Below are 16,777 nucleotides of genomic sequence, written 5' to 3'. Positions count from 1 at the left end.
CAGCGATATGTTAAAGAACCTCGCTTTGATGCGGATTGTGGCTAGACGTTCATCCACCAGGGTGAATGCCAGGACTTGACGACACCGAATTTGCGCTCCTTTATATGGCCGCTGTAGTAGATGTCACATGGACCCACCTTCTTCCGTCCTTGTCCCACCTATCGCATTTCTTGGATTGCGGTGATATCAGCCTTTACTCTTACGAGGACATCAACCAGCTGGGCAGAGGCACCATCCCAATTAAGGGTCCGGACATTCCAGGTGCATGCCCTTAAATCATAGTCCTTTATACGTTTGCTGTGGTCGTCATAAAAATTGGGGTTCCTTATCCGAGGCTGTTGCTTCCTATTCATTGGTTATTCGTTTTTATGTGGTGGGTTCCAAACCCTACGCACAATCGCATAAGCGGGATTCGCCTTCTCACTTTAGCTCGCCTCCAAACGGATGCAAAAGAATCGTCCCTGGCCACTTCCAAGGGAATCAGAAGAAGTCAGTCAGAAACTTTCTACACTTACGTGAATTCTACCTATGACTCCATCCTGAGTAGTGAGTGTATAGTCCTCGATATATTGTGTCTTGGTGGTGAAAATCAGTGAAATCGGTTCAGGAATTACCTCAGTCCCCATAAACTATTTATGATGATTTTCGTTATTCTTTTGGACTTTATGCCGAATATATGGGTCAAATTGTGTGTTATCTTAATAAAACTTTAGCAATAAATTGCGAGAGTATAAAATGTTCGGTTGCACCCGAACTTAGCCTCTCCTTACTTGTTTAATTTTGTGTTGCTTGTAGTTACTTTTTCGTAAAAGACATTGCATTTCATAGTTATATTCTATAAATTCCATCAATTTGGTTTTCTTTTCTTTGCCGTTGTTGCTTTCGTCACAGCATAAAATTATTCGGATAATGTTTTGTTCTGTTCCGATCTGATAGTCCTGGTTTGGATATAAAACTTGGACTCGCCTTATTGTAAGAATTTTTTACATTACTTTCGGTGGTAAGTAAATACGTCTCAGAGTAAGACGAAGGAAGCTGACGAAATTTGCTGATCTATTTAAAGAATAGTTTTAGAGCATAAGCGGCAGAACAGTGAAAGCCAGACAATACCAGATACCAAGTGAATATGTATCTAAAAGTGAATATTTTCGTATATATATATATATATTTGGCGTAGGAACCGCTTTAAGCGATTATAGCCGAATCCACCAGAGCGCGCCACTCATTCCTCCTTTTTGCTTTTTGGCGCCAACTGGAAACACCAAGTGAAGCCAGGTCACTTTGCACTTGGTCTTTCCACCGGAGTGGAGGTCGTCCTCTTCCGCGGCTTCCTCCAGCGGGTACTGCATCGAATACTTTCAGAGCTGGAGTGTTTTCTTCCATCCGTACAACATGACCTAGCCAGCGTAGCCGCTGTCTTTTTATTCGCTGAACTATGTCAATGTCGTCGTATAAATCGTACAGCTCATCGTTCCATCGTCTGCGGTATTCGCCGTTGCCAATGTTTAGAGGACCATAAATCTTGCGCAAAACCTTTCTCTCGAAAACCCCAAGAGTCGTCTCATCGGATGTTGTCATCGTCCACGCTTCAGCGCCATACATCAGGACGGGAATAATGAGCGACTTATAGAGTTTGATTTTGGTTCGTCGAGAGAGGACTTTACTTTTCAATTGCCTACTCAGTCCAAAGTAGCACCTGTTGGCAAGAGTGATTCTGCGTTGGATTTCAAGGCTGACATTGTTGGTGTTATTAATGCTGGTTCCCAGATAAACGAAATTATCTACAACTTCAAAGTTATGACTGTCAACAGTGACGTGGGAGCCAAGACGCGAGTGCGCTGACTGTTTGTTTGATGACAGGAGATATTTCGTCTTGTCCTCATTCACCACCAGACCCATACGCTTCGCTTCTTTATCTAGTCTGGAAAACGCAGAACAAACGGCGCGGTTGTTGCTTCCGATGATATCAATATCATCGGCATACGCCAGGAGCTGTACACTCTTGTAGAAGATTGTACCCTCTCTATTTAGTTCTGCAGCTCGTATTATTTTTTCCAGCAATAGATTGAAGAAGTCGCACGATAGTGAGTCACCCTGTCTGAAGCCTCGTTTGGTATCGAACGGCTCGGAGAGGTCCTTCCCGATCCTGACGGAGCTTTTGGTGTTGCTCAACGTCAGCTTACATAGCCGTATTAGTTTTGCAGGGATACCAAATTCAGACATCGCGGCATAAAGGCAGCTCCTTTTCGTGCTATCGAAGGCAGCTTTAAAATCGATAAAAAGATGGTGGGTATCGATTCTTCTCTCTCGGGTCTTTTCCAAGATTTGGCGCATGGTGAATATCTGGTCCATTGTAGATTTTCCAGGTCTAAAGCCACACTGATAAGGTCCAATCAGTTCGTTGACGGTGGGCTTTAGTCTTTCACACAATACGCTCGACAAAACCTTATATGCGATATTGAGGAGACTTATACCACGGTAGTTGGCGCAGATTGTGGGGTCTCCCTTCTTGTGGATTGGGCAGAGCACACTAAGATTCCAATCGTCAGGCATGCTTTCTTCCGACCATATTCTACAAAGAAGCTGATGCATGCACCTTATCAGTTCTTCGCCGCCGTATTTGAATAGCTCGGCCGGTAATCCATCGGCCCCCGCCGCTTTGTTGTTCTTCAAGCGGGTAATTGCTATTCGAATTTCTTCATGGTCGGGTAATGGAACATCTATTCCATCGTCATCGATTGGGGAATCGGGTTCGCCATCTCCTGGTGTTGTACTTTCACTGCCATTGAGCAGGTCGGAGAAGTGTTCCCTCCATAATCCCAGTGTGCTCTATTTTCGTATACAAGTGAATATTTTCGTATACAGAGCCATGCAAGATGGTTCAAAAATAGCTACATATGTATATATGAAACTGAAAATTCAGATATAAAATGTAACTAAGCGTTGAGTACGTGGCATGTACGCTGAGTTCGGAAACCAGAGGTGGTGAATATATTTTACTATCAGTGGTTAGCTTACAACAGGCAATGTTAAATTTTTTTCGACATTCCCTTTCTGAAGTTTGAAATTCAGTGGCCACTCGGATCCCAAATATGATGCATAAAATCAAGCTTGTTGCATGACGTTGTATGAAAAGTGCGGCCAAACACCTCTTGAAATTTGCAGAGTCTTAATATTACAAATACATTTTACACAACCGGATGTGTGCGTGCATCCACAAATACTAGATTTGGAAGCTGCCACTACTACTTGCGAGCGCACACAAAAGTTTTACCGCCAACTACAATGGGGGCAAAGCCAAAAACACATGCGTAGATAGTATCTATTGTGGCTATAGGTATTTGTTCCGCCTTTCGAGCAACACAGAAACTTGTTGTAAGCACATACATATATATATATATGCATGCCACATTACTTCGCCAGACAAATAGCGCTAATTAAAGTTTTGACTTTTCCATAGTTGCCTGCCATTTTTCGTGTAAGTGTATGCACGTGTGTGTTTGCGCATTTTCGAGTTGCATAGTTTAACTTTTACTTTTATGTAATATTTTCCATGTTTTTTGTTTTTGTTGTGTTTGTTTTTGTTAAATATGGAATGCTAAGTTTTATTGTTTCGTTTTTCGTTTTGTTCATTTAGTTATTTGCTGTTGCAGCAATTCACAAATTTGCGTCACAATAAAAACAAAATAAAATGCTCGGTTTATTCCGTGCACATGCAGCACTGAAATGACATGTACGTCCTTCTTTGTTTGTGTGTTTGTATTTGGCTGCAAACTGTAAAAGTCTTTGCTCGCAAATAAACGAGCAGTAAAATTTATAATTGCCTGGCGAGGAAAATATTTGAATAATAGAATACAAAGGGATCTTAAATTATTTGTGGAAATAAAAAATAATATTCTTTGCAGAAAGTTGTCATATAAAACTTTCTTCACCATAGATCGACATATGTGATAATCAAGATCTTCTTTTAAATTTTAGATTTCCTGAAGAGCATCTTAGAAGCAATCTACACAATTTGAAGCTCGAGTTTAAAACACCTAAAACCTTATTAATTATATGTATGTATATAATGACTGGATGAAAGCGTTAAAAAGCTCGAAAAAAGCTCTGAAGGCTGTTTTCAAATAATTCATATCATTTATTAACCAATCATATCATTTACAACCCAGGTGGAATAGTATGTACCAAAAATAGTCGATTAGAATTAATTTATCATGAAAGGAGATATTGAACGACTGACCGTACTCTCAACTGTCAGATCCATCAAGTCGAAACCAGTCTGGATTTATCATCATCTACTCGGCTTTGTTTTCCAGATATATGGGACGTTTTATGACACTACAACAAGGTCCGTAGTTTGAAAACGAAAAAGTGTAATAGGAAAGAAACGGGATACTGGATCACATCATTTAGTTCGCTCTATAAACTTAAAAAATACATTCTGGTAAAAGGGAACCCACGGAAAACCTTGTCTAAGATATAGAAAATATCAGTATAATGCTAGATGTGAATGTTCTATCTAAAGACACCAGACCAATTAAAATCTCCTCTTTCACATTATTAATTATAAAGGTTCCTTTAAATTTTAACCGATTATGTCGGCTTTGAATTGCTGAATTGAAGGATTGATCAACAAAAACTTCACGATATGTTCTGTCTTCTGAGATGTAGAAGCAATAATAAATAATATAGAGATTTGCATAGCTTCGTTGAAGGGCATGCCAAATAATAAAGGTTTCTGTCTGGACCGATTTCAGTGACTTCATGCTCAGTCTATAGATTAAGTACTGTTCACTATTGATAAAACATTCCGAGAACTTCCAAGCGAGGTATTATGTCACATTGTAAAGCTTTGTGGGTAGAAATATTCATAAGAATAATAACTCATGGATAAAATCCAGGGGGAACATACATATATAATATATACCAGAGAATTCTTAAATTAACCGGAGCATCTTCTTGCCTACCCGAGGTGAGGGTAATGATGGCTTAACGCTCTCTAAAACGTCTTTTCGCACTCTATTTGACTACAGGGTTACTTGTTGCTTACCGGCTTACAAATTTACATTAAACTATTTGAAAAGTCACGTGATATAAATGCCAGCAACTTGTTATCCGCTTTGGTTGCTCTCGCTGCTCTGGCCTTCTACCATACTTTGAACATTTTCTGCAATTTGCATGAGAATTCATAAATTCCATAAATAATGTTTATTTGGTCCGCACTAATGGAAATGAATGAGTTTTTTTGTCGTTTGGTGGTGTATTTAATCTGAATTATGGAAATTTGAAGTTGCTCAACTTACGTATTTTGTGTGTATAAAAATGAGTGCGTTAAATGTTTTCGTGGTTACGTTAATTCTCTGTTCAAGTAGGCTGAGTATGTACAAAATTGGTGGAAATATCTCAAAGTTCCCACCAACTTATTTAAAAGAGTAAATGATATGTAATATAGGTGTCTAAAGTAGAAGTTTACACATATTAATTTCTGGGGGCTACCTCTAGCCTCCGCATACTTGGTATAAGAAATTTAAAACATACTGTCGGCTTTATGCCTTATAATATGAGCCCATAGTTAATAATATCTTCGGCATTCTATGACGAAACATCATCAGGTCGACTTCGCTTGGGCCTTTAATATGGTTATCTATAGTACCACATTCCGGAACAGGAAAATTCATCAAGCTACATGGCTGACTTGTGATCGAAAATTGCGCAACCAAATCGATCAGGTTATGATCGACGTAAGACATGTATATCCAGACATGTATGACCTGAGGACCATATATAGCCTCGGAATTATTTGTTTCTACATATACTATGATATTTTTTACGAAATCTAACTTGGGTGTTATCTAAATATAAATAATATCAGTTGACTTTATGAAAAAGTGTCTTTATGCCTATGTTCCATATTAGGAACTGTGGGAAAATACATACATATATATTTTGAGTAAGTTGTTCGGTTAAGTATTTAGATTTGGCTAACAGCTAGTTATTTTCCCACTTTTTCACACCTTTACCACCAAAGTAATATATGTGATAAATTAGTAAAATGTGAAAATCCAAGCACAAAATAGGTGAATGACTGGATTGAACGTGAAGAATAAATTAGCAACTAAATGTGTGTCAGTTACTGATTTGATAGATTCTTTAAGAATTAATAAAAATGACGGACTATTTAGTACAAATCAACATATATAAATACGTATGGTCAGTGTATACATAGAAGCGGAATATTCTTGTCTATTTGTTTAACATATATTCTTTAGCAATACTTGTAGAATATAGAGCACAAGTAAAAAGTCACACTCAGGTGCGAAAATGCGCTCCCAACACAGACTTAAAGAAATACATATGGATACTCAGATACATATATACGTTCTACTCATTTACCTCACTTGTTTCCTCAGCACTTAGCCCGTAAGTCAGTCAGTACTTTGGTGTTATATATAGTTGTTTAGCTGTATGTACATATATGCTTTTGTATCTAAATGTGTACTAGTTAGTATATTAGTATTTTCTTTTGAGCTGCCGTTTTTCGTTGGCGTGCGCGCGTGATTAACGGTCAATGAAAGATACCGTTATCAACAAAATTCTTTTAGCATGAAATTGTGCTACTTTTAATATTTACAAGATCATTTTTTATTTACCCAGTGATTTGTTTGTATGCATATACATTTGTATACACATTTATGCATGTCTCACAATGATGCCTCAAATATGTATGTATATCTCTTTGGGGTATTTACTAGCTAAATGTTGCTAAGCACTACATACATACATATGTATACAGACATACATACATATGTATACAGACCCGTAAGAGAGTAGCTGCCACCTAAAATGTCTATGTAAACGTTTCTTCGTGTGTTTTAGATACATAGCACGGTACCGTTAAGACTTTATTGACATTTCGTGTTCCAGCACATTGTTGATGGATCAAGTTTTCGTTTGACGTGCAACATGAAATCACGTAAAAATTGAAGATACTTCTAGAATATTTCGTTCAAATGTTTTGTGTTATGCGTTTTATTTTATTTTATTTTGTGTTCTATTTATGAAAGCAACGCAACAGCGGCTATGCTAAGCAATGTTGGACATTTGCATATTAAATGTCAGCGACTTTTAAATATGAATATGACAATTTTCGCTGTGGAATCTGAACCAGTTCGGCTTGTACTTCAAATTAGTTAAAGGTTGTAACTACAGTAGAACTTCCATAACTCGAACTTCTATAACTCGAAATTCTCCTTAACTCGAACCCTTGATTTGGCAATAGAAGCCAAACTTCATACAAATTACGTTCCGTAACTCGAAAGTCCTTCTAACTCGAATATTTTTTGTGGATTATGGTGATTCGAGTTAGGGAAGTTCAACTGCAGCTGATTACAGCGCAATTATATATTAAGGGGTTAGGGGTAGTCAGAGGCACGAAAAAATTAGAGTTTTCAGTATTTGTTTTGCTATTAAATCATGTTGTTTTACAAAAGTAATAATATGGCATTATTATACAATAATTTGACTTAAAGTCACGAAAATTTGAAAAAAAATTATAATTTCCTAAGTTATAGCTGTCTGTGTTGACCAAGTTTCAAAAAAAGGTCTTTGCAGTGACAATCATAAATCCTTGGAGATTCATCTAAAATCAATCGGATAAAAAAAATTACTTTTATAAATAGATAATCCTGGGCCTGATCGAAGCTTTTTTTTCAAAAATTAACAAAATGGCAGTCTCAGGAAATTTTTTTCTAGATTTTCGGATCAACAGTTAAATGGTCTTAAAAAATCGAACTTTTTGAAAAAAAATCCTTCGATCACGCCTGAGTTTATTATGTATTCTAAAAGCAGTATGAATTTCATTAAAATCTACTGAGCGGTTATCAAGTTACAGTTGTCACCAGTTCAAAAAACATAGTTTTCAGATAAACGCATTTAAAGTTTCACTCGAGCCTTTTGAGCGCCCGAGCGATCTTTGTTATTTGTCGAATAACTCGAAAAGTTATTATCGGACCAAAATTTTCAGAGAATATTTTTAAGATATTACACTTAACGAAAATGCAAAAAAAAATAGATTTTTTGAAAATCCTGACTACCCTGAAGCCCTTAATTATGTCTTGTGATGCTTCCATGCGAATTTTTATTCCAGATCCATCAACGATATGCTAGTTTTATAATTTTTTGTAGATAAAGATTGTTTTGAAATTCGTTTGAAATTTTTTGGAAACAAAAATATGCTCAACATTTCAACTGGATTTGAAAATAATGAAAGATAAAATAAAATTCGATTCGAATTTGTGGAATTTAATTTAATTATCGACTTTCATCATAAAACAATAGGGGTTGCTGAAAAAAAGTAGTGCTTCTAATCGGTTGGTAAGTTTCACAAAAAGCTTTTTATATGAAAGCTTCGCTTGAAATTTCAATACTGGGTTTATAGTAGGGAACACTATGAGATAAAATACTCCCCTAAGTGTCAGCTTTCATCACCGCTCCGCACAATGAGTGGATATTTAAACTATATGAATTTTTTTTAGTGAAAGCTTAAAGCTCACAAGATCTTTGCATGCTTTTCTCCTACTACTTTGTTTACAAAATATATGAAAAAAGTATTATTTTATTAATTTATGATAATAACTTCAACACCTTCACCAAGGAGATATAGTTACTAAAAAGCTTTTATTACATGACTTGACAAATTTTTTAGAACACAAAAATAATAATATTTAAATCACAGCGTAATAATAACAAAACAGTCATAAATCACAGATAAGACAACTAGACAACAACAAAATGGTGGATGTTTTTGCATGTAAATAAGCAAATTCAAACGAAGTAGTTCGTTAGTCCTTTCGTCTACCGATAAAGCAGCGCGTCGTCTTTTATTTCAGTGTAATTTACGAGCATTTTACTACATGCTACTAAAAATACAGTGGAAAAAAGGTGACACAGCAAGAATATGTATATCTGTACTATACTATACGGCTACGAATTTGGTTTAAGTCATATTTTCTTATTCGGTCTTATTAGTCTTAAGAAGTGCTCGTTAAAGGCAAACAAGCGCCGCAGCGACTGACAGCTGAATACGCCAAACAGATAATGACTGCCGTCGACTAACTGTACACCGGTGTGTGTGAGTCTGTTTTGGTGTTGGTGTACGCGCTGCGAGCGTAATGGGTAGATGGATCGGCCTCATTGCAGGCAATGGCTGCAGGATATTTTCGTTTATACGGCCTAGATAAACTATGCCATTGAGCTGTGTCGTTAAGTTGCCAAGTCGCCAAGGAGCGGTAAGGCTTGTGAGACTGCTGCCATAAAACTGTAAACATATAAAGACGCGCATATATACATGCTTGCAGGATGCAGAACGTCGTCTGAATCAACGTATAATGTCGGTGTTACCTGTTAAAACTCTCAATAAAAAGTCATACAGATAAATATATCATAGCAAAGCATCTATGTAAGTTTGTTTGTTTGTGTGTGTTTGCCTTCGTTGCTGTTGATCCATTAAATCTTTCTTAATTTGCATAAAATATTTAGTAACGCAATAAGAAGCTAATTGAAGCTGCAATACTAACAAGCTCGAAGGACAGCGCTGTACGTTGAGTTGATGGTGAGTTGCGAGCGCGGAAGCGGGAATTGAGCCAAATTAGTGATATAGGTGTGAAAAAGGTACACGGAAAACGTAATTATAAAATAAGGCTGTTTAATTAGGTATTGTACACTAACTTATTAAAGCTGTGACAATTTAAATTAAATTCAAAATATTTTGTCATCAAATATTTAAATTTGCAAATAGTTGTAAAACCTAAACATTTTAACGAAAATAATTTGTAGTAGTTGAAAATTAAATTAATTAAAACTGCACGTTAAAAATGTTTTGTGCGGAGTTCATTTTGGTTTGGAGTTTGGACTTAGCAATTGAAACTTTTCAACTTTCAGCTTTTCAGCAATGTACGAAGAGCAAACGGTTCGGACATTTTCGTTTGGACCTGGAAAATCAACAACAGACCAGATATTGACCATGCGCCAAATTTTGGAGAAGACCCTTGAAAATATGATCGACACACACCATCTCTTTGTTGACTTTAAAGCTGCTTTCGACAGCACGAAAAGGAGCTGCCTTCATGCCGCGATGTCTGAATTTGGTATCCCCGCAAAACTAATACGGCTGTGTAAGCTGACGTTGAGCAACACCAAAAGTGATGATTTCTTTAACCTGATGCTGGAGAAAATAATACGAGCTCTGCAGAATAGAGAAGGTACAATCTTCTATAAGAGTGTACAGCTACTGGCGTACGCCGATGATATCGATATCATTGGAAACAACACCCGCGCCGTTAGTTCTGCTTGTTCCAGACTGGATAAGGAAGCGAAGCGTATGGGTCTGGTGGTAAACGAGGATAAGACGAAATATCTCCTGTCGTCAAACAAACAGTCAGCGCAATCGCGTCTTGGCTCCCACGTCACTATTGACAGTCATAATTTTGAGGTTGTAGATAGTTTAGTCTATCTGGGAACCAGCATTAACAGCAATAACAATGTCAGCCTGGAAATCCAACGCACAATCACTCTTGCCAACAGGTGCTACTATGGACTAAGTAGGCAATTGAAAGGTAAAGTCCTCTCTCGACGAACAAAAACCAAACTCTAATAGTCTCTCATCATTCCCGTCCTACTTTACGGTGCAGAAGCGTGGACGATGTCAAAATCCGATGAGACGACACTAGGAGTTTTCGAGAGAAAGGTTTTGCGGAAGATTTATGGTTCCTTATAACATTGGCAACGGCGAATACCGCAGACGATGGAACGATGAGCTGTATGTGTTATTCGACGACATAGACATAGTCCAGCGAATAAAAAAACAGCGGCTACGCTGACTAGGACATGTTGTTCGAATGGATGAAGGTGCTCCTGCTCTGAAAGTATTCGATGCAGTACCCGCTGGTGGAAGCCGAGGAAGAGGGAGACCTCCACTCCGATGGAAGGACCAGGTGGAGAGGGACCTGGCTTCGCTTGGTATAACCAATTGGCGCCAAACTGCCAAAAGGAGGGATACGTGGCGCGCTGTTGTGGACTCGGCTATAACCGCGTAAGCGGTGTCTACGCCAGTCAAGAAGAAGAAGAAGAAGTTAACGCACTTTAAGTAGTTTTCAACATTAACTTGGTATGGAGGTAGGCGTGGTTATTATCCGATTTCACCAGTGTTAATGGTACATGATGGTGTACGGAAGGGAAGTGTTTCTAGTAAGTTTAGTATATATAGCTTTGGTAGTTTGAAAGAAATATACAAATAACCCATTTAGTTCATCCAAAAACGGAAGGGGCATATTGTTATTCTCTGCACCAAATATCATTTTTATTGCTTATTTATAACACTTTACAGCATTTCGGTTATCGCCATTTTGTGGACTTGCGATGGTGCAATATCGCCCATTTTCAATGGTAATCCTCCCACAGTGCCAAGAAACATGGACGGGCTTACAGACAGCCAGCCCACTCAACTAGTCTCGATATCCTGATGATTTTGATATATGTATGTATATAACCCTATCTAACTCGTTTAATTTTATGGTCTACAAGCAACTGTTGTGTGAAAAAAAAACTATATTACTCTCTGTGCAACATATTGCGAGAGTATACAAATTTCGCGTACTCGTCTATATGTATTTCAAGAAGACTATCCCACCACTACATTATGAGGAACGAGCTTGAGCTTCAACGTAAATTCATCTATCTGTTTGTGGATATGTCTTAGCTTTAAAAACCTTGAATACTTTTAAATACCTTTCTTTCGAGGAAAGAATTTGTTTGTCTATATTGGAGGCTCGTTTCTGGGAGTCAATTTCGATGTTGGTTTGTATTGTCTTTGTTTAGAGTCATTGAAAATTTAGCGAAGTAGTTTTGAAGAGGCCTGCCGCTGTGAAGGTCCTTGGTTCCCGAATTATGCGGATGCAGTCCGATGGTGTAGACTCGGGGGAGTAGCAACAACAACTTCGTGAGTTACCGCAGCCTAGAACTTCAAAAAGTGTAAATTTACGCTTTAAATGAGAGTTGTACAACAAGGTCTAGCCACCTTGACAAATATATTTGTCCGATAGATGTGAGTTGTACAACAAGGTCTAGCCACCTTGACATATATATTCGTATGTACAACAACCACACAAAGCTGAAATGTTGCAGATTTTCACCGCGCCACGAAATTGACAATTTTGATTGGCAACTAAAAAGCGCGACCAAGCTTATGCCAGCCGAGCAGCAACGTCAATTAGGAAATTTTAATGCGCAGCACTACAACAACAACAACCAGCGCAGTGGTAACAGCACAATCGCTGAAGTTAGATAAATTGCTGATTACCAAAATACTTGTAATGGTGTGTCCTTCAACCTTCAGCATACACTTTACAGTTAGCCAATTTGCCAACTAATTAACATTGCACTAATTAAAATTACCAAAATAAAATGTTTTTTGACACAGCGCAGAGTTGCATTTGTACGCTGATGACTCATGCCAACAAAATAATTCTCGGCAATAACCATTGCGGAATTAATTCGACTGACGCACGCCCACAAATGCTGATTTGTTGTTGTTGCATTTATTTATTTTTTTATTTTACTTAGCTGTTTTGTTGTTGCTGTTTTTCGTTTCGTTTCGGTGACATTTGACATTGGTTATTCTGTGTGTCAGTCTGGCAGCAACACCGACAAATAATGATGACAACCGGTTGGCTGCTGGCTAACCACAATGGCAAACTACACAAGCACACACACACACACACACACACTTACAAATAGCGAGAGAGATATATACACACACACAATGATAGCTATGCAGGAGTATTCAAAAGTCAGTGATTGTTGCGGCTTTCACCTGCATGCAACGCAATTTATTTGTGTGCTGTTGTCTGTCTGTGAGTCGGTGTGTGTGGCAGAGTGCAAATATTTTGCTGCAACAAATTGCAACGTTGATTGACTGTGGCCACAGTAAATTAACACTGACATTTCTTTGTGTGTCGTGGTGGTGGGGGGTGCTTCATTTGAGCTGGCTTTGATAGGCCATCCCTACAGTCAGACAATATTGTAATTCACAGTTAGCTGCTGGTATTGCTGCTAGTTAAACACAATTTGCTGCATTTTCGATTGCCCGCCTGCCTGCATTGTTGGTGTTATTAATTTTATTAAATTGTATTCAATTAAAATTATCATTAATATTATTGCCTTATGCAAAGCAAATTCGCGTTTATCTAAATATTTGTTGCAATCATTGCATAGTGCATAGCATAAATTTTTGCGTATTAAACGCTCGAAAAGCAATTAAATATTAATGCCCAACGACACACTAGCGCTCATATGTTACGTACAAGTATGTATGGGTGTGTGTGTCTCAATAGAATTGCACGCGAAATTGCGGCATTGTCACCTGCTCTAATTTAATGTTCGTGTTTAGCGTTTGTTTTAATTATGCAAAACTATTTGTGTTTGCTTCATTTAGTATGCTCAACTGTTATGGAAATATCAGTACATATGTTTGGAATCCGCTAGAAGCTCTGAAATCCATAAGGGGGGTTATGAAAATCGATTTCAGTAATCCACTATATTTTTAAATTACGGCATACTGGTCTGTTGGCCAATAATGGAAAAGAAATACACAATAAAGCGTTTGGAAAGTTTACAAAGAGCGGCAAGTATATGTATCAGCGGAGCTAGTCGAACAACGCCAAGTCAGGCATTAGATGTTATTCTTTACTTACTGCCTATAGACTTGTTTTGTAAGCAAATTGCAGTTAAGTCTGCAATTAGCCTGAGGGAATCTTCACTACTAGTCACTTATAATCAGGGACGAGGGCGAGGTAGACAAGGAAAAAGAAATGCTTACGACGAGAAATTTTATATATATTTTATATTTTTACTTGCTATCTGTAGCGGCTTTAAAATCACTTAAGACACTAAGGAGACACTTTTCTAAGATAGTAAAAGAATGCCAAGAAACATTAATGGAACTGACTTCATACTACACGATAAACCTGCTATGGGTTTCTGGACACAGTGATATTCCAGGTAACTGTGTGGCAGATGAACTAGCCAGATTAGGCACAACCTTACAATTGGATCCGAGTAAAGAGGATAGTGTTTAAAGAGGACGTGTTTTTGTACGATCCGTGTATTTTTTGCTGAATTTCAAGTTTTAATAACTATCATCTGCACCATATTTGCCTTGGAGGCCTTCGTGATACGGGGATTTTTTCAATCGGACACAGCAACTGATAAATAGATAAGTGAAATTGTATTTTAATTATAAATTCATTTGCACTTACCTGCCTATTTTCGGCAAATTTTATCACAAGTACTAGTGTAGTGTAGTAGGGCTTATACCGATTCTTTCTACTTCTTTTAAATTACACTTACATAATTTTTTTTTACATTATTGATTTCTTAAAAGCTTAAACTATACAGTCTTCTGTTCATCTTATAAAACACAGTTTTATTCATATTTGCCTGAACCAATCCTTCCTCACGATAATAATATTGGGTTGGAAAACATCTACCTTTCGCCTTTTTATACTCTCGCAACAAAGTTGCTAAAGAGAGTATTATAGTTTTGTTCACATAACGGTTGTTTGTAACACCCAAAACTAAACGAGTTGGATATAGGGTTATATATACCAAAGTGATCAGGGTGAAGAGTGGAGTTCAAATCCGGATGTCTGTCTGTCCGTCCGTCTGTCCGTCCGTCTGTGCAAGCAGTAACTTGAGTAAAAATTAAGGTATATTGATGAAACTTGGAACACATATTCCTTGGCGTCCTGAGGAGGCTGCTTTCGAAGATGGGCAAAATCGGTCCACTGCCACGCCCACAAAATGGCGAAAACTGAAAACTAATAAAGTGCCATAACTAAGCCATAAATAAAGCTATGAAAATAAAATTTGTTCCAAAGGATTGTTCTAGGAAGGGGCATATATGGATGTAATTTTTTTGGGAAAGTGGGTATGGCCCCACCCCCTAATAAGCATTTCCTTATATAGTCCAAAAAGGGAGGATATCGGATTATAACCACGTCCACCTCCCATACAAAGGTTAGGTTGAAAACGACTAAAAATGCTTTAATTCAGTAAGGGAAAACACCAGAAACCTTAAATTCCATTATAAAGAAGGTACAGAAGGGCTCCACCCAAACTGGTACACAAAATTTTAAGGGGGTGTGGCTCCGCCCACTTATGGGTCAGAAACCATATCACCGAAACTACTCGACCAATATCAATGAAATTTGGTTTATAATATTTTCCTTGCATCCCAATTATATGTATGTATGTACCACGCCTACTTCTCATATACCAGAACTTTGAAGTCGACCGGAATAGGCACTAGTGAAGATATCGGAACAGAACTTTGCATAAATACTGCATTTATAGTGTGGCAGTCCTTTTCTAAAAATCGCCGAAATCGGACCATAAGTTTTCAAGACCTAATATATCGAACATGAGGACCTCGGCGCTTGTAACCTAATATTAGGGTTTCCAACTTTCAATGGACTTTATACCATATATATGACAAATATGTGGGTAAAATTGTCTATTATATAATATTAAATAAATAAATTGCGAAAGTATAAAATGTTCGGTCACAACCGAACTTAGCTCTTCCCTACTTGTTATCTTTGGAATTTCGCGGCTATGTATAAAGCGCTCTGGCAATACCATGCATCTTTGAAAGGTTTTGACATAACTTCCAAACGACGCTATGCATGATTAGTTTAGATATTACGTTCAACAGTTATATAAGTGTAAAAATAGCGTAAACTAACGCCGAAATTCGCACTATTTTAAAGTTTTCCTTCGTTAAAGTCAAACCCGCTAGAGAAAAGTTCCGTGAGATTAATGGTGTTTTGGGGGATGGTACTCTATCACTCCGAACTGCGGAGGAATGGTTTCGACGATTCAGATCGGGTGAAAAAAGCCAGCCGGCTGAAGACCTGTGACGACGAATACCGATCAAATCAGTGAAAACATCGAGATTACATTAGAGTCGAACGAAACAGCGCATATTTGAACTAAATCCGATCACTATTTGCAAACCAAATATGTTTGAATAAGTAAGGAATGGGTAAGTTCGGATTTTTCAATTTTATTAAGACACAATTCGTCCCGCTTATTCGTCATTAAATAATTAGAATGGCGAAAATCGTAATATATAGTGTATGGAAACTGTGGTAATTCCTGGATCGATTTCAACTATTTTTGCCACTAAGCTACATAATATCCAAGATTTTACGTTTACTTAATTTTGCTAAGATATCTCACATATTACCCGATATATACGATATAAAGTCCACCAGAAGTTTGAAAAACCGTATATCAAGTATATGGGGGATATGGTCCTAATTTTGCTCATTTCTTTTTTTTTATAAAAAACACACAATTATAAGGAACCCATCTCCTTTGAAATTCTCTAGTTTATTCGGGAGAGTTACAGATATTTTCGGAAGAAATTGACCACAAGCACTGAGGTCCTTATGTTCGATGTCTGGAGCCTGGGAATGTTATAGTCCAATTTTTGAGTTTTTAGGCGCGCGATCTCACACTAGAAATGCAGTATTTGTGCAAAGTTTTGTTCAAATATCTTTACTGGTGCTTACTTTATACGTACATATATTGTAAAGTGGACGAATCAGATTGGATGCAAAATTTTGGTATATGGCAATGTTCTTGAAGCTATAATGTGAAGTGGTTTACCTGCCACGAATCTCAATGATCCATAATTTAACTCAGACGTCTGCAATTT

This window comes from Zeugodacus cucurbitae, chromosome 2, assembly GCF_028554725.1.
Source record: "Zeugodacus cucurbitae isolate PBARC_wt_2022May chromosome 2, idZeuCucr1.2, whole genome shotgun sequence".
Classification (NCBI taxonomy): domain Eukaryota; kingdom Metazoa; phylum Arthropoda; class Insecta; order Diptera; family Tephritidae; genus Zeugodacus; species Zeugodacus cucurbitae.
This window is presented reverse-complemented; position numbering follows the sequence as displayed.